Source organism: Moschus berezovskii, chromosome 1 (genome assembly GCF_049115385.1).
Source record: "Moschus berezovskii isolate FMDL1 chromosome 1, NW_MosBer_1.0, whole genome shotgun sequence".
NCBI lineage: Eukaryota > Metazoa > Chordata > Mammalia > Artiodactyla > Moschidae > Moschus > Moschus berezovskii.
Window position 1 is genome coordinate 115,785,013 of NC_142460.1, and position 24,461 is coordinate 115,809,473.

Here is a 24,461-nt window from a genome sequence, read left to right on the forward strand (position 1 = left end):
TTGAGGACTGCTTTCTACACAACATACCCATTTTTCTCTCTTTATGCTTTGTAAAATTCATTGTATTTTTATTTATAATTATAATTTAAATGTATTTGTCTGTTCTTTCATAAATCGAGAGATCCAAAAGCTCAGAGATAGTCAAAGATTTATTTTCAACTCACTTCAGGATTTCTTTGGCACAGTATTTGTGGAGTAGATTCAAATACTTTGCTCTTTACTTTGGAACTTGGCCATATTTGAGGAGCCTTTTAATAGTAGTGATAATATTAAAGTTTAGATAATTTATAGAGGCAGGGGAAACATTGGTTAGTAATTAATGAATTATAAATTACCTTTTAAACATATTCATAAATTTAACTGACATTTGAAATTAGGTGGACTTTGTAAAGTTTCATAATATATCCAAAAAATTCAAGGAAAATCCCCCAAAACAAATTTTACTACTTTTAGAAAACCAAAGTTTAACACTGTTACAAATATGTCTTCCAGTATCTAAGGAAAGGAAAAATAAATAATTTATCAAAGTATGTTAAAGAATAATATTTCTAGAGACTTTCCTGGCAGTCCAGTGGTTAAGATTCTGTGTTTTCACTTCAGGGGCACAGGTTCAATCCCTGATTGGGGAATTAAGAGTCTGCAGGCCACATACACAGACAAAAATAAAAATAAAAAAAAAATTATATTTTGGATTAAAAATGATAGTGACCACAGCATAAGGAGCCTTATAATAGTAGTGATAATATCAACAGTAGTGATAATACAATAGTAGTGATAGTATTAATCTCTGTTAGTTTTAAAGAAGAAAACACTATGAAAGATTAGTTTTGGATCTCATATGGTCACTGGCTAGATACTATACTAGCTAAAGCAAATATTTCAGGAACAGACCAGGGTTAAATGTGAACTTATTATTAATTTGGGTTTTCCTTTTAAGTAAGTGGAAAGTATTTCCTATCATTAGGTCTAATTTATAAATCACCTTAAGAAATTTTTAAAAACTCAGAGTGGAAATACATTCTATAATAGTTGAATAAATGCACAACTCACATGAAGCACTGGTAATAAAAATAGATTCCTATGAAAATAAATAGCTGTTTTAAAAAGTTTAACCAGAGAAGACTAGCACTGAAGCCCTTAAATAATCCATTTGCCAGATTGATTAGAGACCACCACAAATTTTATCTTGGTTTCATAGCTCTAGGTTAATTTCTTTCAGTTACCAGTTCATCTCAGATCAATCATTGCTCTGGGTAGGTCAGAGCTGTCTGGAAAAGAGAAATTCTGCCTCATAGTTTAAGCACTATGCTTCCTCAGGCTACACAGATTATGGCCTAGCAATGCATCAAGGTTGCAACATTATTTACAATTGTGAAAATCTGGAGGATGTGGCAAATAACTTTGAAGGTGAGACATTATTACTTTAAAGTGAGTAAAAATCACCTGGATGGGTCAGACAAGGGCCAGGGATTGACATTCTATCCAAATTCCCAATGATGTCTATCTACACTGTTGTTCTGAGGACCACATTTTAAATGGGAAGTGACCAGAAATCCCTGGGTTTTCTGGAACATTGCTCTGATTTCCTGCAAGAAATTTTAATTTTCTTAAATTTTGCTGTGGGTCATGTACAAATATTGCCAGTCCTCTCAGGTTTTTAATCCTTATGAGCCCTTATATGCAACTTGATTTCTATTGGTTTGGTTACAAAAAGTTGCTTTTAGTTGGTTCTCAAATAGCCAAGTCACCCTGAATGAATTGATCCAAATGTTCTTTCCCCTTGAAATATCTTTGTGAGGCTTTCTAGAGCAAAAAAAAAAAAAAAAAAAAATCCTTTCTTAAGGCACTCTCAATTTTATTTCTTTTTCCTATTTAAAATTCTAATTCAAAATAATTTGCACTATATATACAGAACATTTTGTTGATTCTCACACAGAAACGAAATGATTACACCTAAAGATACATGTTCTTTACAACAGGCAGGCTGATTTCTCTCTACTTGTATGGCTTTTGTCTGTCTTATATGCATGGAAAGTTTTTACTTTATTCTTCATTTTAAGAGTTAATGATAGAATGGATGCCTATGCTATGAGACAAATGGTAGATCCTTAATGAAAAGCAAGTCTTTGTCTATTGAACTGCTTTTTGACTGATAAAGAGTTAATAAGTTAAAGCAAAATGTTTAGATATAGTAAACATACCATCACAGAACCTGGGTCTGCTATATGCTATCTTGAAAGAAGGAATGGTCTGTTCATACAGTCTCTAAGGTATATTTTGTGCAGCATATTTAGCTTTCTGTATGCCTTTGTGAATTTGTCATAGAAATCCTGGATGTCTATCAGTAAGAGAATTACATCTTGAACGTAACTGGATTAAATGGATCTGTGATACACTCCACGTGAATGCTGCAGAACTCTTTTGAATGATTTATTGGTACCCTCACCCTTTACAATAAGAATAAAAATGCTGCTGAAAGATCTGTTAGATTAGTATTTATTAATACTAATTATTAGTACTTTTTAATTTTTTAAGTATAGGTTCCTTTTGCCCCCAGGGCTTACAAACACGAAGTGTAAGCAATATTTTCAGGTCCCTGGGAAAGACTATGTGCTTATAAATTGTACATTTCTTTAAGCTTATGAAACTCTGAATGTAAATATTTTAATATATTCTCTCTCTTTTTTTAACAAAGGTGCTGTTTTTGTGGACTTTGTACTATACATCCACGAGTCAGAGGCAGAAGGCACAATTTTGTGATATTCTGCTCAAGTTCTAGTTGAAAGAAGGAAAGCAGTAATAAAGAGCAGGTCAGAGGAAGAACCACATACTGAGAATGGCTAGATAAGCTTCCAGGGGAAATATTTTAAGCAAACGGTACCCAAGACAGGTTATATGTTTATTTATGGGACAAACTTCTACATCTTCCATTATGTTCTGAAGTGAAAGAATGCTGATCATGCTTCAGTCCCTGGAACTATATGCATTTAAATTAAAAATATAGCAAAGTACAGTATACACTGAGGTGGGATCTATTGACTGTGTCAGTAATAGCAGCGTTTTCATTTTTCCTTTTGTAATAGAAGTCATTGTGTGTGTTCGGGATGGATTCTTGGTCTTTATTAATCTCAGCCGTGAAAGCGTCTGAGATTTTAAAAGCTATTGATTTTTTAAAAAGAGACTGCAGTTCTGTTGTGTGGTATCCTCAACTTCTATTTCAAATCTGTCATAAAACAGGTCTTCACTGCAGATGGTCCAGAACTTGGTGATGCATTTTAGGTACCTTCTTTACTCCGTTTTGAAAAATTTGGATACTTGTTTAATTTTAAACAATAAAAAAATCATTTTGCTTTGATTGAAGATCTTTCTTTCCACACTCTCTTTGGACAGTTTGATAAGCAAGGCCTTCAATTGTGACAATTAAGGTTGCAAATTGGACACTTTTCAGGAGGTTTTTATTTTTTATTCTCTGGAGGCCTCCTAAGTAGTCTATTTTCCCTTCTAGTCACTTTTAAATTTTCACTTGTCTTTGAATCTTACTGCTTTCTCTCCTGGAGGAAGGCATCTGAACCTCTGTTGGCCCCTACGTTGAATTGTTTAAGCTTCTTCAAGTTAACTATTAAGTTAGGGCATTAAGGTCAATACAAAGTAAATCTTGAAACAAAATGGATTTTTTTCCCCAATCACTCTATGATATTACTTTATTTTACATCATGGCATTATAGGGAAAAACACAAAATGTAATAAATGCTAAATATATACCATTTAGTAAAAACTATTAAAACTTTGTTTGCATTCATGATGATTTAAAAGTCTCTGCCTTGAGTAGCAAACGGTACCACACTACAGGAATACAAAGCAAAAGATGACAATAAAAAGTCCTTCCTGAGATGGAGAACTCATGTGCTTTCTTTTTCTGTTATGTACCTTGGGATTAAGAGAATTCCATACATCACTATAATTTTCTGTCATAACTATTCAAATGAGAAAAGCATGGGGCAATGGATCCTTACAATCAATTAGGGAGAGTATTACAGGAACATGGGCAAACATAAACAGGCTAAAATTAATTTGATAGTGTCCACAGGTCCAACTGTGGCACAGAACTTTATACTACATTTAAAGGCCAGGATATAGAGTCACAAAAAATCCCAGAGAATGAGTCTATGCAAAGATCTAAACCCCATACTTGGACTTGCAGTGAGAGTGAAAGAGCAGGGTGTACTTGTTAGTTAAATCACTTAAAACTTGGCATCAGTACACATTTTTTCTTTCACATTATCTTTATGTAGCTTAAGATAATAAAGGCATTTTATACCTTTGAATTTATGTATGCACTGGCAAGCTTCGTAATTCTACACTTAACTGTTATAGAAAGGTTGATCAGCTTGTTCTTACTGTGCTAAATATAAAACAAAATGGCTTTAAGAGGATGAGTGCATCAAACAAACTCCTACCTTATTGTTTGAAAAAAAAGTAATAGTTTGTCTATGAAAAAAAATGATATTATACTTCAGAAAAGATTTTATATCACATCACCAGATTAATTGCATTTTGGATGCTAAAAGAGATTCTGAATTTTATCTTTGAAAATTTATAACTAGAAAAAATTAAAGACTACAATACAAATATACTTCATAGAGAACCTGCTATAAGCTTTTGATTTATAAAAAAAATGGATCCATGTATTATATATTATTTAAGGGTATTTTCCAAATATTTCTTTCATTTTTTTTTGGTAGTTCTTTTTTTTAAATTTTTTTTTCTAATCATAGCAACTAAAATTTTTATTTAATAAATGGTACAAAGCACAGTGCCAAAAACATTAACAGTTAAAATTTCACCAAAAGAATAAATACTATAGAATACACAGTTGTAAAAAGCTACATTATTTTAAAATTGCCTCAGGCACTTACAGTGTTGTGTTTGTTTCAGGTGTATAGCAAAGTGATACAGTCATATATATATATATATATATGAATTAACAAAAACAGTTCCCGTCTTTTGATGGGGTGCTCATGGTTTATAACATAAATGGCAATATTTTGAGAGAGGGATAACTTAGGTATGGCATTGGGTTTTTTTCTTTTTACAAATATTTATTTCAAATAAAATAATACTTTGAATATTTTGGAAAGTTTGAGATTGTTTTAGGAAATAGGAGGAAAAATGTTCATGAATTTTACCACAAAGATACAAAGGCTATTAAAATTTTTGAGTTTTCCATTCCAATAATTTTAAGCAAGTATATGATATATAGAGCTGCTTACATTGAGTTATAAAATTTGTACTGTTTACTGAACTTAACATTTTGATATATTCAATTCTCTAAATTTCTACTGGAGCTTTTTATCCTATCATTTCAAAGGTCATAATGAATATTTTATTATATGACTGTTTTCTTTAAGGGTACATATTAAAGTTATTCAGCTTCCCTGGTGGCTCAGGCAGTAAAGAGTTCTCCTGCAGTGCTGGAGACCTGGGTTTGATCCCTGGGTTGGGAAGATCCTCTGGAGAAGGAAATGGCAATCCACTCCAGTATTCTTGCTTGGAGAATCCCTAAGGACAGAAGAGCCTGGTGGGATATAGTCCATTGGATAGCAGGGTTCAATTGAGAGACTAAGCACAGCACATTAAAGCTATTAATAACTGAATTAATGTCTCAAAATCAGAAAAAAATGTTTAAGATCACTTGTTTAACAGTCACTATAATCCAAAATTGTATATATATTCATTATATATATATACACACACACATATATATATACACACACACACATGCTTCATTAAATATTTATGGAAAGACCAAGTGATTGTGGTTGAGGTAAGAAGTTGGTGAGATATTTAGTACATTTGGTCAGAGAATTACCTTACACTATATATACATATATATACATATGTGTATATATACATATATATACATGTATACTATTTGACTTTTAAAAATTCACACACAGATGGATATTAATGATTTAATCCAAAAATGCATTCATATGCTTGAAAATCAACTGACAGTATTTTCTGTAATGGTAATTAGGAGACTTTTATTCAAACACTTGACTATGGTAGGAGCTCAAATACTGTTTGTTAAAAACTATAGAATAAATAAATTCATTTTAAAAAGTTGAACTTAAGATTCCGATATCATGGCAAATGCTTAACTGCCCTTGAAGACACAGAATTCAGAGTTTCCACAGCATCTCAAAGGGTCTCACCTACTGGTATCAGAGAAATGATTATTTGAATTGATTCTTTAAATATCCTACCTTCAGTTCAGTTCAGATACATCTTATATGTGATTCAAACAAAAGCTTTGGATGTGTTTTTATTATAGATTTTTGATCTCTTGTATTAGATAAAGAAATTTATTTTCTATACCTAGTTTGTTAGAGATTTTTTACCACAAATGAGTATTGAAATTTATCAAATGCTTTCTCTGTATCTTTTGAGATGTTTCTCCTATAATCTATAGGTGTTTCTCCTATAATTTATGTGGTAAATTATCTTGGCTATTTTTGGTTCTATTTATTTGTGATGAGCCAAACTTACATTTCTGGGATAAGTATATACTATGCTTTTTTTAAAAATTCATTGTTAAATCTGTCAAAATTTTGTTGTGATTTTTTTAATCTATGTTTATGAGTGAGACTGACCTATGATTTTTTTCTATACAGTCTTTGATTTTGATTCTAAGTTACATTCATCCTTTGGAAGAATACTCCTTTCTTTTCATTTATCTGGAAAACATTCTGGACATTTAGAATAATCTGTTTCTTGAACATTTAGTAAAACTTCTCTGTAAAAAAAAAAAAAAAAAAAGATTCCGATATCTTAAAATCTGTTTGCTGCCAATAAACTGAGTATACTAGCTATCAATACGCTATGTAACAATAGATAAAAATATAGAAAAAAATCGATAAAAATTGGATTTTTAATTCAAAGATTAAAAATCTTCTTCCTTCTCTTCCTCGAGCTCTCCTTTCCCACTTTGTAATCCTCTGCTTTGAAGGACAAAATACAAACGATCTTTGCTCAAAATGTTAAGAATCAGACACAGTGACTACAATACAACAGGAAGGTGTGAGATAGCTTAAGAGGAAGAGATATGTGTTATGAATATTCCTCAGCATGAAGTTTTAAATAACAAGGAAGAAGGATTTGAACAAGACCCAATGGATAAGAGTTAAATTACTGACAGGACATATACTGCCAAAGAAATTACTTGATTCACAGTTCACTTGTGAGAATACAACTTCATGAAGACACATTCATGAGTGAGTGATTTGTTGTTGCTGTGTAACTGCTCAGTCGTGTCTGACTCTGCAACCCCATGGACTGTAGTACGCCATGCCCTTCACACATGGAATTCTCCAGACAAGAATACTGGAGTGGGTTGCCATTTCCTTTCCACGGGATTTTCCAAAACTAGAGATGGAAACTGAGTTTCCCACAGGCCACTAGGGAAAGCGAGTGATAATAGAAAGATAATTCAGTGAAGTAATTGAAGGCCTAATAGACGCTATTTTTCTTAATTTGAATTAGGAGGTTTTAATTATTCCATCCTAAGAAGCATACTTTCCCTAACATTTCATTTGGAAGAATTTCAATATACAGCAAAGTAAAAGAATACAGTAAGCATTCATATAACAACTATTCAGTTCAGTTCAGTCGCTCAGTTTTGTCCGACTCTTTGCGACCCCATGAATCACAGCACGCCAGGCCTCCCTGTCCATCACCAACTCCCGGAGTTCACTCAAACTCATCTCCATCGAGCCGGTGATGCCATCCAGCCATGTCATTCTCTGTCGTCCCCATCTCCTCCTGCCCCCAATCCCTCCCAGCATCAGAGTCTTTTCCAGTGAGTCAACACGTCGCATGAGATGGCCAAAGTATTGCAGTTTCAGCTTTAGCATCAGTCCTTCCAATGAACACCCAGGATTGATCTCCCTTAGAATGGACTGGTTGGATCTCCTTGCAGTCCAAGGGCCTCTCAAGAGTCTTCTCCAGCACCATAGTTCAAAAGCATCAATTCTTCAGCCATCAGCTTTCTTCATAGTCCAACTCTCACATCCATACATGACAACTGGAAAAACCATAGCCTTGATGAGACAGACGTTTGGTGGCAAAGTAATGTCTCTGCTTTTTAATATACTATCTGAATAGAGAGTTCAAAGAATAGCAAGGAGAGATAAGAAAGCCTTCCTCAGTGATCAATGCAAAGAAATAGAGGAAAACAACAGAATAGGAAAAACAAGAGGTCTCTTCAAGAATATTAGAGACACCAAGGGAATATTTCATGCAAAGATGGGCTCGATAAAGGACAGAAATGGTATGGACCTAACAGAAGCATAAGATATTAAGAAGAGGTGGCAAGAATACACAGAAGAACTGTACAAAAAAGATCTTCACGACCAAGATAGTCACGATGGTGTGATCACTCACCTAGAGCCAGACATCTTGGAATGTGAAGTCAAGTGGGCCTTAGAAAGCATCACTACAAACAAAGTTAGTGGAGGTGATGGAATTCCAATTGAGCTATTTCAAATCCTAAAAGATGATGCTGTGAAAGTGCTGCACTCAATATGCCAGCAAATTTGGAAAACTCAGCAGTGGCCACAGGACTGGAAAAGGTCAGTCTTCATCCCAATCCCAAAGGAAGGCAATGCCAAAGAATGCTCAAACTACTGCACAATTGCACTCATCTCCCACGCTAGTAAAGTCATGCTCAAAATTCTCCAAGCCAGGCTTCAGCAATATGTGAACCGTGAACTTCCAGATGTTCAAGCAGGTTTTAGAAAAGGCAGAGGCACCAGAGATCAAATTGCCAACATCCACTGGATCATGGAGAAAGCAAGAAAGTTCCAGAAAAACATCTATTTCTGCCTCATTGACTATGCCAAAGCCTTTGACTGTGTGGATCACAATAAACTGTGGAACATTCTGAAAGAGATGGGAATCCCAGACCACCTGACCTGCCTCTTGAGAAACCTGTATGCAGGTCAGGAAGCAACAGTTAGAACTGGATATGGAACAACAGACTGCTTCCAGATAGGAAAAGGAGTACGTCAAGGCTGTATATTGTCACCCTGCTTATTTAAGTTACATGCAGAGTACATCATGAGGAATGCTGGGCTGGAAGAAGCACAAGCTGGAATCAAGATTGCCGGGAGAAATATCAATAACCTCAGATATGCAGATGACACCACCCTTATGGCAGAAAGTGAACAGGGACTAATAAGCCTCTTGAGGAAAGTGAAAGAGGAGAGTGAAAAGGCTGGCTTGAAGCTCAACATTCAGAAAACTAAGATCATGGCATCTGGATCCCATCACTTCATGGGAAATAGATGGGGAAACAGTGGAAACACTGTCAGATTTCATTTTTGGGGGCTCCAAAATCGCTGCGGATTCTGATTGCAGCCATGAAATTAAAAGATGCTTACTCCTTGGAAGGAAAATTATATAACAACTATACCCAACCTATTATTACATTTGCTTGTTCACATACGTGCCATCTATCCATTTCTAAGGTGCAAATTTTAAGTAATAATTTTTATATTTTTATAATTGAAGTTTTTATGAAATTGGATCACATTTCACAACCAACTACCAACATATACCTTAAATATGATAGTGCTGTTTTTCTTTCAAGGACTGTTTCTAACTTGGTGATAATTCCTACAAAGATATTTTATAGTTGAGAAAATATAGTCATAGTTTTGACAAAAAGATGAATTACAATTCAGTCTTCCTATTAAGTTTTTTAAAAAGAGTTCACATTATTTAAATATTTGAAGTCGACTTTAAGTAAGATATCAAGACTGAAGCTCATCATTCTAGTATAAAAACATGAATCATGATTGAATTATAGAAGATAGACTTTTATGGCATATACATGAGTGGAATGGAACAAAGATTATAGGAAAAATTTGAAGCATGAAATATCAGGAACAGTATTTTCTGAGAAGTTATTAAGAGGCTGACATCACTCTCTCTTAATTTAGATCAGATAATCCTTTCCAATCACTTTTTCCTTTGAATATTGATGAACCCAACCATCATCTCATCCTTACTTCAGTTATCTGTGTTCGTCTGTATTCTGAATTCTTAGAGAACAAAGAATTTAAGAATATAATTTATGTGCTCAGTCTCTTTTGAGTCTTCCTCCCTTATCCTTTGTTTTTTTACTCCATACCATCTTCAAGAGTAGAAAGAGTATGTTGTTTTGTTTTAAGTAAAACCTAGAGAGAATGGTCTATGAAAAGATAGATGGAATTTTCTTGTAACCTATTTATTAACAACTCTCTTTAGGAATGACTATAGTTAAATAAATTGACTACAGCTGTAAAGTAAGTGCCTGTACAATCTTAGAAAAATATATGAAAAACGCAAAAGGAGAGAACTTTAAAAAAACTGTAATTTGGAATTTCTGTTTTAGTACTCAGTTGTTTGAAATTAAGTAATCAGCCTTTTCATGTAATTATTTCTTCCTATATCCCTTCCCACACAAAAGTACTAAATTAAAAAAAAAATCTTCTAAAATGTGTGAAAAATGTTTCTGCTTTGTGAAATAGTGAATTGAATGGTAACTGACTAAAAATTTAGCAGAAGTATTATCTTTTTGTATTCACTGTACTGCAAAATAAAAAACAGTATTTTTTTTCCTCCCAGAAGCTGTTTGTTCCTCTGCAGAATGACTGGTTCTTGAGCTTTTTGTTGTTGTTTTTCACAATACATAGTTGTCATTATGTCCCTGTCCTAAGAATCTGTCTACCAACTCTCTTTCTTTCTTCTTGTCAGAAACCCTGTTACCAGTATCTTTTCATCTTATTTGCTGTAGTTATAAAGGAAAAAAATTGAGATCAGGGTATGAGCTGGTTGCAAAATAAGAAAAAGTACTCCAAGGGTTTGAGAGTTTTAAAGAATAAATTACACAGGCACTAGCACTAGTATATGAACTTTCTGAATCTATTTTTTAAATATTCAAAGACTTAAAAAATCCATATTTTAACTATGTTCCAAATAGCTAGTATGTTCCAAATTTTAAGTAAGTTACCTCAAAATCTGGATGTTACTGAATATTATAAATACAATTATAGATTTTAAATATGTATTTTCAAAGTACACTGAATGTCAGATTGTCCTCAATTTGTAATGTGCTTTAAATTATAAATTTAACCATCATACTTAATACATATTGATTACCTCCATCGTGCCACACACTATTTTAATTGCTTTATATACATTAACATGGTTTTTCACCACAGACAAATGAGTGTGCACATTTCATAGTTGAAGAAATGAAGGTTGGGAGAGATGAGACAACTTGCTGAAGAAGAATCTCCACTTAAGCTCTGTCAGTCTGGATCCAGAATCTACAGCTTAACCACTCCACTATATCATGCATATGTATGTTCATCTAATATATGTTCCCTTAAGAACAAAATCTATGTTTAGTAAAAAACAAACAAACTATAAATAAATAGAAAAAAGCGTAAAATATGATCAGAATTCTACCACACACAGGAAAAGAAACTACTTTTGGTATATTTTCCTATTTTAAAAAGTTTTATAAACAAAGCTTGACCCATGTTTGAGATTTATTATATATCCTTTATTCAATTTACTATTACATCTTAAAATCATTTCCAATCTATTATGCAGTTCTGATTAATATTTTTCAATGACTGAATAGCATGCCATCAACTGCTTATATACTGGTCTTATTTTCAACCAAAAGTAATAAAGAATGATAGCTAAAGCTAGTATGAGTAAGTGTGATAGAATATCTACAATCTACCTCTTTTAATTGCTACTTTTTTTTTAATGAACTTCCTCTTGGCCCAATGATCTAAATAAAGTTTTAGTAAAAGAACATTAGGATGTGTATAAAAAAGGAAGAATGGGCAGTCATATCAAGAAAGTATGGAGAATACATGTATACCTCTTATATCAATGTGTATTTTGCCTCATTGGAAAACCTCCTAATTGAACATTCTTTTTAAACTTGTTTGTTGTTTTCACTTTATATAGAGAAGCAAGTACAAAAGTATAATTTGAATAATGAAATTGATTTCTTAGGCTCTCATTTTAACATCCATAACCAAATAATAATAATACTGTAGCTATTGTACATTTACAGTGTACATTCAGTATCAGTCTTATAGCCTAAATACCTCATATTAGAACCCTCTATTGCTCTCTGATATGAACAAATTGGGTGGTAGAAATGTCCTTAAATTTGGTTAAATAATTCAAGGTAGGCTTCTATAATTTAAGTATCTCTCTTTTCCCCAGTTATAAATAAATATACAATGCATGCCTTTCTCTGATGCCACCAATGTGGAGCAATGCAGACTTTTTCTTGTCCAGTTGAAAACTCACGGTTGAGTACACAGCAGAGAGGTGCAGCCCACCCACTGATGAAACAATCTTTAAACTCAGCCAGCCGCCCAAGACAGCAACCAAATTTCTGACATGAATTCTCTACCAGAATGATAGAAAAGGGCTAATTCATTCTGTCTCTTATGACTGAGCATCTCCATCCCATCGGCTATATGTTTTGAATGTAGGCATTGGTGTGATGGTTGTTTGTACAGAAATTATGATAGAAGAGTGGAAAGAATCAGATGTAATATACAGAGATCATGCACAGTCTTTAGCCCAGTGCCTTAGTATTGCAATCTGACAGATAAGAAGGAGGAGAAAAATACTTTTACATTTATACTGTGACACATGCACACACATAATTATATCATGGGTTTTGCTTCACTAAAATAATAAAGAAAAGTAATCTGCATTTACAGAAATACAGTTAATATTAAAGCAAGTGTTCTTTAGATTTAGAGGTGGGGAAGGATTATGCAAGATACTCTGAGTAGGAAGTTGCAAAGCATGACTGAAATAAAATTTCTCTTAACATATCCAATGTTGCTTCTAATGTAAAACAGCAGTAAATAAATTGCCAGTCCATTTCTTTTTCAGTTGGTGCTCAGTCACTCAGTCATGTCTGACTCTTTGCAACCCCATGAACTGTAGTCTGACAGGCTCCTCTGTCCATGGAATTTCCCAGGCAAGAAGATTGGAGTGGGTTGCCATTTCTTTCTCCAGGGGATCTTCCTGGCCTAAGGGCTGAACCTGCATCTCATGTGTCTCCTGCATTGGCAGGTGGACTCTTTACCATTGTGCTACCTGGGAAGCCCCCTTTACAGTGACTATAAAGCAAAATAGGGAAAGTAAATTCTATCCTTAATATTAAATTATGAAAAAAGAACCAGGATCTCAAAGATCGGATAATAACTTTAATGTAACGTAGGTAGGAAGTGGCAGGCAGGATTTAAGTTTGATCTTTCTTCTGACTTTAAAGAGAAGGCTCTTTCCATTAGCCAATTACCATTTTTTTGTTTGTTTTTGTTTTTGAAATGTCTATACGCTTTTTGTGAGGAAGAATCCTATATATGTTAATACATGCCTAGGATAACAAAATTGAAACCACATAGAATTTTAGTGTTATAAGAGCCTTCAGAAATGATATAGTCTAAATTTCTGCCCAGGACCCTTCAGATGGACAACAATTTACTATTAATACTTGTAAACATATGCTATTAGACACCTCTGTTTTCCTCAATGAGTAGACTGTGCTCACTCTAGAACATAACACAATGGAATGTATGAAAACTTTTCTCCAAAAAGGAGACTCTAACATGTATGCTTGTCACCCTCTTGCAATATTACATGTTATAAATATGTTAGCAAAAGGAACAGTCTTCCATTTGCTGCTCTCCTTGGAAAGTTTACTGAGTAGTAACTTTCTTCTAACAACACAATGAATCCATCATATAAGTTAGATTTTTAAAATATTCTACTTAAGGTTTTAGCAGTACTGAGTATTTTTCATCTGTAGGCAAAATGCTATACAACATATGTAGATGTTTGATTTTGTTCCTCCATTGGATCCACTTTAGAATTGACTTTGTAATTCAGCAGAGAGTAACTGCACATCTGTGAGATGGTTTTGCCTTTTGTTCCCACTAGAGACCAAATTTTTAATATTTTGAGCTACATTAAAATGTGCCTTCCTTGCCTGATTATTGTGAACCAAAAATTTGAGCAATGAAGCTAAAGGTCTAAATATGCCAAATTTGTTCATGTTATTCGACTATTTTCTGAGCATTTGCTACTGTACGACTGAGCGACTGAACTGAACTGAACTGATAGAGTTGTTTTATATTACTTACTCTAACATTACAACTTTAGAAAGTAAACTGCTTCCCTTTAATAAGACAAGTCTCACTTAAAAACCAAGTTAGTGAAGCTATTTCACAGATTTCAATGATGTAGTAATGCATTAAACTCCTGTAAAATTAGGGTATCTAAGTTGACGCATTTTGATCTTAATGGAGCAACACTTTCAAAGTAGAGCAATGCTCCATTTCCTCCCACAATATATTCTCCATAATCTCATTTTTAAAATGGGAATTTTTCTTAGAAAATAATGTATTTTTCACTGCAGTTTGTGACTTGATGTGTCCATCAGAGAGCTAGTTTAATAGCCAAATATACACAAAAGATACATAAAAAATACATTTTGGGGAATCTGTTTAAAATATGCAGTTGTTTGGACAAATTAGCTTCTAAACTGAACTGAACAGCTGAAGAATATTCTGTAGGTTAATTATTCACAAGACGGACTGCCCAGAGTTGCTTTGGATAGGAGAAATTTGAATTATCTAGTTAACATTGTCAGTGATTTCCAAGAGTTCCAAATCATCTCAGCTTCCTAGACCATATGATGGTATGCTCTTGAAGCAGCTGTAGAACACAGGGAAATCAGCTCGGTGCTCTGTGAGGAACTAGCGGGGTGGGATGGAAGGGTGTGGGATAAGGGATCAGTGGGAGGGAGGCTCAAGAAGGAGGGTATATATGTATACTTTTGGCTGATTCACCTTGTTGTACAGCAGAAACCAACACAACATTGTAAAGCGACGATCCTCCAATTAAAAAGAAAAAACAAAGAAAAGGAATGGGAGGGTATACAGATAGAATACGTTAGCCTTTTCCTGTATCCAAAATGTACAGTCATCCAGATAGAGGAAATGTTATTGAAGAAGAAATCTTCTAGTCTTATATGTTTGATTGTTTTGATTTAAAATATTCTGTGCCCTCTGTCAGCCTTCTCCCTGGTATTTTTTTTAGTGGGTAAGGTAAATAGCCTGAGCTAAGAAATGCCATGTCTCTCTCATAAAAATGGCACTCAGAGATCTTTCCTTGTTGGGTAAGATCAGAACTACCCTATCAAAAAGAGCTGTTAAAGGTACATTAGCACCAAACTGAGACTCTTTCATGGCTATCCTTAGAATTATGAAAGAGAAATGAGCAGAAACCATTTCCCCAAACATCTTTTACTCAGGGGAAAGTAATTCTAATGGCAGTTACATCAGTTTTTGATTAGCTTTAGATCTATGAAAAATTTTAAATATGTGAACTCTAATCATCCCAAACCCTGCCGGGAAGGGACTACTGTTTGCATTACATACATGTAGAAATAAGGAACCAGAAATTTTAAATTGATTAGTTATGATTAAAGGCTAGGTGAATAAAGGGTCGGTATAGGACTTGAACATTGATCTCTCTGATTTCAGTTTGTTTCTTTTTTCTCTACTACAGCGTCTTTATTTTTGAGTCTCCAGAAACTTGCCTTGCAAAAATTACATATGAACAGGAAACAAGGGCAAAAAATGCAAAGAATTTTATACCTCTAATTGGAACCTTGGCAAGACCCCACTGAATGCAGTGATGAGTGCAGAAAAAATGTTAAGGTTTCTCACGAATTCAGTGAATAGTTCTCCTGCATCTACTTTTCTGATTCCAAAGAGGATGATTTAGATTTTGTGGTGCCTGAGGATTATACAGTCTGGGGTAACTTCTTTAAGAAAAAGAAAAAAAAAAAAATCCAAACACTAATTTAGGCACAAAGTAAATATTTATTTAAAACTAGAAAGTAAAACATACCAATATTGAAACATTAGGGATTCAGATGCCTTCTTTTGCAATCTCTCCACCAGAAATACAAGCAAATGTTTCATGATATGTAACATTATATACCTTCCAGTAACTATCAGTATTTACATTGTGTGTCTGCTCAGTTGCATCCGACTATGCGATCCCATGGACTGTAGCCCCGCTCAGGCCCCTCTGTCCATGGAATTTCCAGGCAAGAATACTGGAATGGGTCGCCATATCCTACTCCAGGGAGTGATCACAGGGCCTATGCAATAGGCCTGAATATTAACTTTCATTAGCATTATATAAATTACAGTGAGAATGGATGATTCAAATGCATTTCAGTAATATTACAAGTTAATCCTGGTAATGAAACTTTAGGCTATCCACCTTAAATCCACAGTACTTTTAGAAACATGCACACACACACACGTACATGGAACATAAACAGACACACAGGCACACGCATATACTTACACACATACAAAAGCACTTGCATTTTATGGTCCCAGAGAAGGGAAGAACTAATCCTTAACTCTTCCTGGCAGCTTCAAGAAAGGCTTCAAAGGAGATAAGACAATTTAATTGTATTGAGAAAGATGTTAGGCAAAGAGAACATAGAAAAGCATTTCTAATCGAGATAAAAGTTTCAGCTGAGCACAGTGGAACAATGTTGGGATCTTCTCTGACCCATCCTGAATCCCTGGAATTGGATGGCAATCCAGACCCACTGTGAGTGTTCAGGAAACCTCATTGAAGTTTGAACAGAGTGATGGGAAGAAAGTGAAGTTATCTCTCTATGCCTACAAAGTAGCTAAACAATAAAGGAAAATTGGGTCTAACGGTTAAAGAACTGATCTTAAAATATTCTAAAATCTAGAATTACAATATGCCTGTATCACTTCTAAGAAGAACAAAATTTATTTGGAAAAAATTTGTTTTCAAAATTTTCAAACATTTTGGTATGTTTCACTGATTCAGTTTTGGAGACAAGGGATGATATATACTAGACAAAAAACATAATATGTTATATAATATAGATAATATGATATAAATTATAATTTAATTGGGTTAGTAATTACAAGCTAATTGAATGATGGAATGTGGGCAGAGATATTTAAAATAAAGTGCTGTTGCTTAGTTTAATTACTATCTCAGATGTTATTACACCCACAGTGATTCTTCATAGAACAGTGTAAAGTTTATATACTTAATATTAAATTAGCTATTTCCATGCATGATTTGATACTGATAAAGTTAATTAAAGCAATGAAATTAAGATATTATTGGTTTATTTTCAGTTGCATGGAGACATCTAAATACTGATACACACAAGAATCAATAATCTACATATGGAATACTTCTGTGTCCTCTTTTTCTTTTTAGCTCTAACTGCAAAATATAAATATCTTAAAGTAAATTTTATGATATTTCAACACACAAATGCTTATGAGGTTTACTGGTAAAAACTGAAGGAAGAATCACATTAATTTACAGATATGTCTAATCTTATGTGGCTCCATTCTGTCCTTAATTAGAATGTGTAAATTCTGGGCAGGTTACACTGCCAACATGAATATCAGAAAATAATTTTGATTCATTTTGTGACATTTTCAATCATGTCTGGCATTTATTTTAAAGGAGCACTTCATCAAAATCGTTTCTAATCTAGGGACTCTGATTATCATTTTAATTGATTTGCTCTTTATTGATTGATTAAGAAACACAATCAACCAATTTTATGTTGTTTAAAATCATTATCTTCATATAATAATAGTATCGCCGAAGAATTGATGCTTTTGACTGTGGTGCTGGAGAAGACTCTTGAGAGGCCCTTGGACTGCAAGGAGATCCAACCAGTCCATTCTAAAGGAGATCAATCCTGGGTGTTCATTGGAGGGACTGATGCTAAAGCTGAAACTCCAATACTTTGGCCACCTCATGCGACGAGTTGACTCATTGGAAAAGAGTCTGATGCTGGGAGGGATTGGGGACGGGAGAAGACGGGGACGACAGAGAATGAAATGGCTGGATGGCATCACCAACTCGATGGACACGAGTTTGAGTGAACTCCGGGAGTTGGTGATGGACAGGGAGGCCTGGTGTGCTGTGATTCATGAGGTTGCAAAGAGTCGGACACGACTGAGCGACTGAACTGAACTGAACTGAACTGATGCTTCCTTAAAATAAATTATTGATTATTTCCTAAATTTCTCCACATCTCAGGACATGAAAATACACATTTTTAGTTAATTTTTATTAGACTATAGTTGTTTTACAATGTTGTGTTAGTTTCTGCTGTACAGTGAAATGAATCAGCTATATGTATACATATATCCCTTCTTTTTGGATTTAACTACAATGAGGTATCATCTCACACTGATCAGAATGGCCATCATAAAAAAATCTATAAACAAAAAATGCTGGAGAGGATGTAAAGAAAAGGAAATCCCCCAGCACTGATTGTGGGAATGTAAATTTGTATGGCCACTGTGGAGAACAGTATGGAGGTTCCCTAAACAACTAAAAAATGGAAATATGCATTTTTCAAATATTGATGAAATTGCTTTTTTTCTCAGAAATATTAAAAATTAAGTTAAATTACTATAAAAACACTCTTTGAATATCACTCAGATTTGGGATGAAATTTTATGACAGATCCTATACTCTTCTGTCAAATAGCTTCTACAGCTCACCTATGGGTCGTTAGCATCACTCCGAGAGACATCGAGGTAAATAAATCTCGCTCTGGTTCCAGAGCATTAAATTCAAGAATGTACTTGGTTCAAGTGGGGGTAATAGTAGAAAGGGCAAGTGTGATGGATGAGAAGTTTGTTCAGAATTGAACAAGATTCCTAGTATACACTAGCTTTTGAATTGTGCTTTGTATAACCCTAAGATTGATCAGAAGCTCCTGGCTCAAGTACGGTGGCCATCAGCATATTTCTGGACAAAGTTGTGTCTCAGCCTCCTTTAACCTTGTTTTTAAGGCTGAGTTGAAGGGAGAAGTTGCGCTTTCAGAAGATCCACTGTGGTCTTACTCACTAAGATCATCCACAACTATATCCATTAGTGAGACCTCAATGAGGAAACCAAGCAGCTTACACCTCATTTGTTATGGATAATGTGGCTGATTTCTCTGCTGTCAACTTGGACTGCAATGACTGAGCTTTCTACTCTTTAGAAAAGTAAATCTGGTGTAATTTGCTAAAGTTAAATTCATGTCTGATCCTGAATACTGTAGACTTGCATTTTGTTTGAGATTTTCAATATGTTTTCAGCAAGAAAATAAGTAATACCTTGGAAGGTAAGTTCACTCATTTCACATTTTAATTGGTTATAACTATGAAAAATGCTTTGAATTAAATATTTTATTTTTCTTGTCTATGTTTCTACTAAAATAAACATAATTTAAATTAGTGTGAAATCATTAATCATAAGCGACACCTAAACCACAGAAGCTTAACAATAAGTACTAGCACGTCATCATCTTTGTCAATAGAAAATGGGTAATAATTGTGATTTAGAAAGTCTGTTTGATTCTCTTTTTTCTCCTCTCCATCCCTTCCTCCAGGATTTAAATAGAGCTTGTCTAAGGCAGTTATCGCTTACCTCAGTCCTCCTTTTGGAATCAAGTCTTTTACTTCAAGATACTCTCTACACTAAAGTCCAAATAACCTTATGTTACAAACATTCCCAGAAGAGTCCTGTTCCTGACCTTTTCACTGCCTTCAATTTGATTGACATTCTTTCTGCATATTGTATTGGTCTCTGCTTTTTGCTCTGTTGTTTGTGTGTGTGTTTAGTTGCTCAGTCATGTCCAATTTTAGTAATCCCATGGACTGGAGCCTGCCAGGCTCCTGGGTCCATGGAATTTTCCAGGCAAGAATACTGGAGTGGGTTCCTGCTCCAGGGAATCTTCCCAACCTAGGGATCGAAGCCACATCTCTTATATCTCCTGCATTGATACATAGATTCTTCACCACCATGCCACCTGGAAAGCCCCAAACTGATAATTGATCTTTGCTTTTGTATTAGATGGGAGCCAACAGATTATTGTGTCATTCCTGGAAATATTTACATTTTAAATCGGGATATTATGAGTACTTTAAAATAGTGGTTCTCATATTTTTTGCCTTTTTTTAACCCATAAAGGACCATTTTATTGTTTTCCCTGTAGATCTTATGTTTTTGAATACTTTGACTCTCATTTTGCAGTTGTTGTGGTAATAAGTGATTGAAATGAGCACGTTGATGACCAGACACGTGATTCAGTGAGTCTGCTCCATCCATCACATCTCAAAAGTTTCAGTGATGCCACTAACAATTAATCTGAGCTTCTGATTAGCATGAAATTAGGATTGCTATATGTTCAGCCAAATGTAAAGAAGTAAATTAAGGTTTTCATGAGGATTTCCAAAATGTTGGAAAAAAATCTTTCAGGCTCTACTGCTACCCATGTGGACTTCTAGAAGCAAGAGAACTGAAGCAGAGAATCAGTGTCTTAGTCCAAAGCAGTGATTTCAAGGTTTAGGATTTTCTACCAGTGAAGGAAATGATTTTAGGTAAGCCTTGCAGCTCTGGGCTCAAATAGATATCCTCTTATTAAACACTCATCCCAACACTGTTCAGATATTCTAAAGTGACCACCCCCCAAGAACTCTGAACTCTATCTCTTAAGAGTTACTGAAATATATGCTGCTTATATTTAGTTATAAACTCTTAATTGTAATGAAATAAAATACCCAAATATGTAAACTTTGCATATAAGCTTCATGATTGATTACACTGTTACTCAAATGGTATTAAAGAAATGCCCCCCTGTATCCCTAATATAATTCTATGTGATTTTTCATTCAAGAAAAGAAAAAACACAAAACATGACTTAAATATTTTCTAGTTCCATCTCTGACAATCTATGTTTCTTGAACTCATTAAATCTAAAATATTATTTTTTATTGATTTGTTTTCTCGTGAGACTGATTAAATAGTTGAGCTACATGTGCATAGCAATACCATACAAACAGAACTTAAGGAATTATTTAGGTAATGAAACCCTTTGATACAGATGAAATTCCACATAAGAAGGTATCTTTTATTGAGAGTCGCTCACTTTATTAAGAAGGGAATATTACACTTTTTACATGGGAGCAGCAGTATATCTTAATGTCTTCAATCTGAGTCATTTATGACAAATACAAATATGTGTTACAAAAACACGTAACAGTGGTCATGATTCACTCATCTGTTCCCCAGTCACTCATAAACCATTAGCTTCTTCATAGCTGCTCTGGCCATGAACTTATTTTGGACTCTTCTGGTCAATTCCTTCAGTGGGTCTCCCCACACAATTGTTAGTAACCTATTACCTTATGTCACGGCAGCCACACCAATACTTGTCTCTGTTATCCACAGTGTCTGTTCTGTCTGTTCCTGCTGTGGACTGAAAACACTGTGGGAAGTGATTAAATAGCTTTGCCAATCTATCAGGTCTCAAATTTTGTATTGCTTAGTTATAACTTAGACCTCATCACTGAGCCACATCCTTTTATTTTATCATCAGTACCCTTAATATGTCCATCATTTTCATAGTTTTATTGTTATAACTTGTCAACCTTTAACTCCTGAGGCTGCATTTTCCAATTTTGATTTGGATGACCTGTTACATAGCAATCTTAGAACAAACTCTTCATCATCATGCCATAGTTAGTTTTCTGCTGTCTTGCTCTAGTTCCTATATAGCAACACCATCTTTCAGCTCATGGAAGATCAAAACCTCCTTATGTCCCTTTCCCAAAGACATAAAATCTCTCCTTGGGAATCGAAGTCCTCATATCATACTTTCTGGTTAAACATGTTAGACAAGCCAATGAATTCTCTCACTCTCAAATTTCTCATTTGCGGAATAAAAAGCAAGCAACTACCACTTAGTACAACTGTATTAAATACAATAAATACAAAAGCTTTTTCCTGTATCAGACTTACTTTCCAAAGATTCTCAGCTATATTTGTCCTTTTTTGTAGCAAGAAACAGAACTGTATTCATTTCTTAGCAACCATGCACATTTTCCAGTCATTTATTCATTTGGATACCTTCCATATGGAATGTCTTCTAATCTCTGTTGTCTAAATTTTTCTAGAAGGCATTGGCTTTCTTGATCCTGCAACCAGATCGAATCAGTATATAAATGGCTTAAAAGAAATTCTGAGTATGGATTCTCACAGAAAGCACGTACTTAATAAAGAACAGAATGACTTGAGACTATTTCTTAACCTTCTCACCAGCTTCGTATTTTCAACTGCCCATCTGACATCATCGAAGGTGGGATAGGCAACTTTGCCTCAAATTCCATACAACATAACTAAGCATTCAACACATCCTTTTAAATTAACTATATTTTCCTACAAACCTATGTCCTTCTGTATTCTGCCAACATTTCTCTTTCAGGAACAACTCATCAGTCATCTTTTAAAAAATTCATATCAAATGATACAGTAACATAAAACTGGAAGCTGCCTCAAATTCCTTTTATTCTTTCATTTAGTCACCAAAATTTCAGAAGTTTTCCTGTTTAGACTTTCACTTTTTAAAAATCATATCTTAGCCATGACCCTTACTTACTCTTAATGAGTACACCAACTTCATAGTAATTTATCAGTTTATATATTTAGCTATTTCAGACATTTTAATATAACAAACTTTTGTTATTTAATATACAGACTTTTATATTAAAAAGTCAGGAATTATTAAGTGCATGTGATAAATTATTTGGCAAATAATAAGTTATGACCAACCTAGATAGCATATTAAAAAGCAGAGACATTACTTTGCCAATAAACGTCCATCTAGTCAAGGCTATGGTTTTTCCAGTGGTCATTTATGGATGTGAGAGTTGGACTGTGCAGAAAGCTGAGCGCTGAAGAATTGATGCTTTTGAACTGTGGTGTTGGAGAAGACTCTTGAGAGTCCCTTGGACTGCAAGGAGATCCAACCAGTCCATTCTAAAGGAGATCAGTCCTGGGTGTTCATTGGAAGAACTGATGCTAAAGCTGAAACTCCAATACTTTGGCCACCTCATGCAACGAGCTGACTCACTAAAAAAGACTCTGATGCTGGGAGGGATTGGGGGTGGGAGGAGAAGGGGATGACAGAGAATGAGATGGCCGTATGGCATCACTGACTCGATGGACATGAGTTTGAGCGAACTCCGGGAGTTGGTGATGGACAGAGAGGCCTGGCATGCTGTGGTTCATGGGATCGCAAAGAGTTGGACATGACTGAGCAAGTGAGCTGAACTGAACTGAACCAACTATAATGCAAAGCTATAAGGCTTTTATTTTCAATTTAATAGAAAAATCTTAGGCAGAAATCTTCTAAGTTCTTTATAATTCCACCTTTGATAATCTTAGTTTACCCTTTGGAGTTGCAGAAAAGATCAGCTTTCCATATTGCCTCTAACCATGTCCCAAATCATCATTCTATGTTCATTTTTCCATATTATAAAAACATGGTAATAACAAGAGCAACTATTACTTAGGTACTGATCAATTACTGAATGCCACATTTAGTATGACAAGCTAGACAGCATATTAATGCCACCCTAGACAGCATATTAAAAAGCAGAGACATTACTTTGCCAACAAAGGTCCATCTAGTCCAAGCTATGGCTTTTCCAGTAGTCATGTATGGATGTGAGAGTTGGACTATAAAGAAAGTTAAGTGCTGACAAATTGATGCTTTTGAATTACGGTGTTGGAGAAGACTCTTGAGAGTCCACTGGACTGCAAGGAGATCCAACCAGTCAATCCTAAAGGAAATCAGTCCTGAATATTCATTGGAAGGACTGATGCTGAAGCTGAAACTCCAATACTTTGGCCACATGATGCGAAGAACCATCTCATTGAAAAGATCCTGATGTTGGGTAAGATTGAAGGAGGGCGGAGAGGGAGACAACAGAGAATGAGATGGTTCGGTGGCATCACCAACTAGGTGGACATGAGTTTGAGTAAGCTCCGGCAGTTGGTGATGGACAGGCAAACTTGGTGTGTTGCAGTCCATGGGGTCGCAAAGAGTCAGACACGACTGAGCAACTGAAATGAACTGAACACTTAGTACTGCATATTATCTGTCTCATTTAATCCTCACAATCACCCTATATTGAACCTCTGTTGTTTCCATTTTACAGATGAGGATGCTGAGATTTAGTGCTATTAGGTCATATAAGAAGTAAGTTTAAGAGTTGGAACTCAAAATCTGTTCTTTCTGTCTCCAGATCCTGTCGGAAAAGGAGCAAAATATGCCATCTAAAATATGCCACTTTGACATATTGATTATATTTAATTAAAGTTACTTAAGAAACAGAAGTTACTAAAAGGACACTCTGATCCTCCTTTGTTTTCCTAAAAACAGGAAATGAATCTCCCATGTTTAGGGGAGACCCTCCCTGTACCAGGAGGTAAAA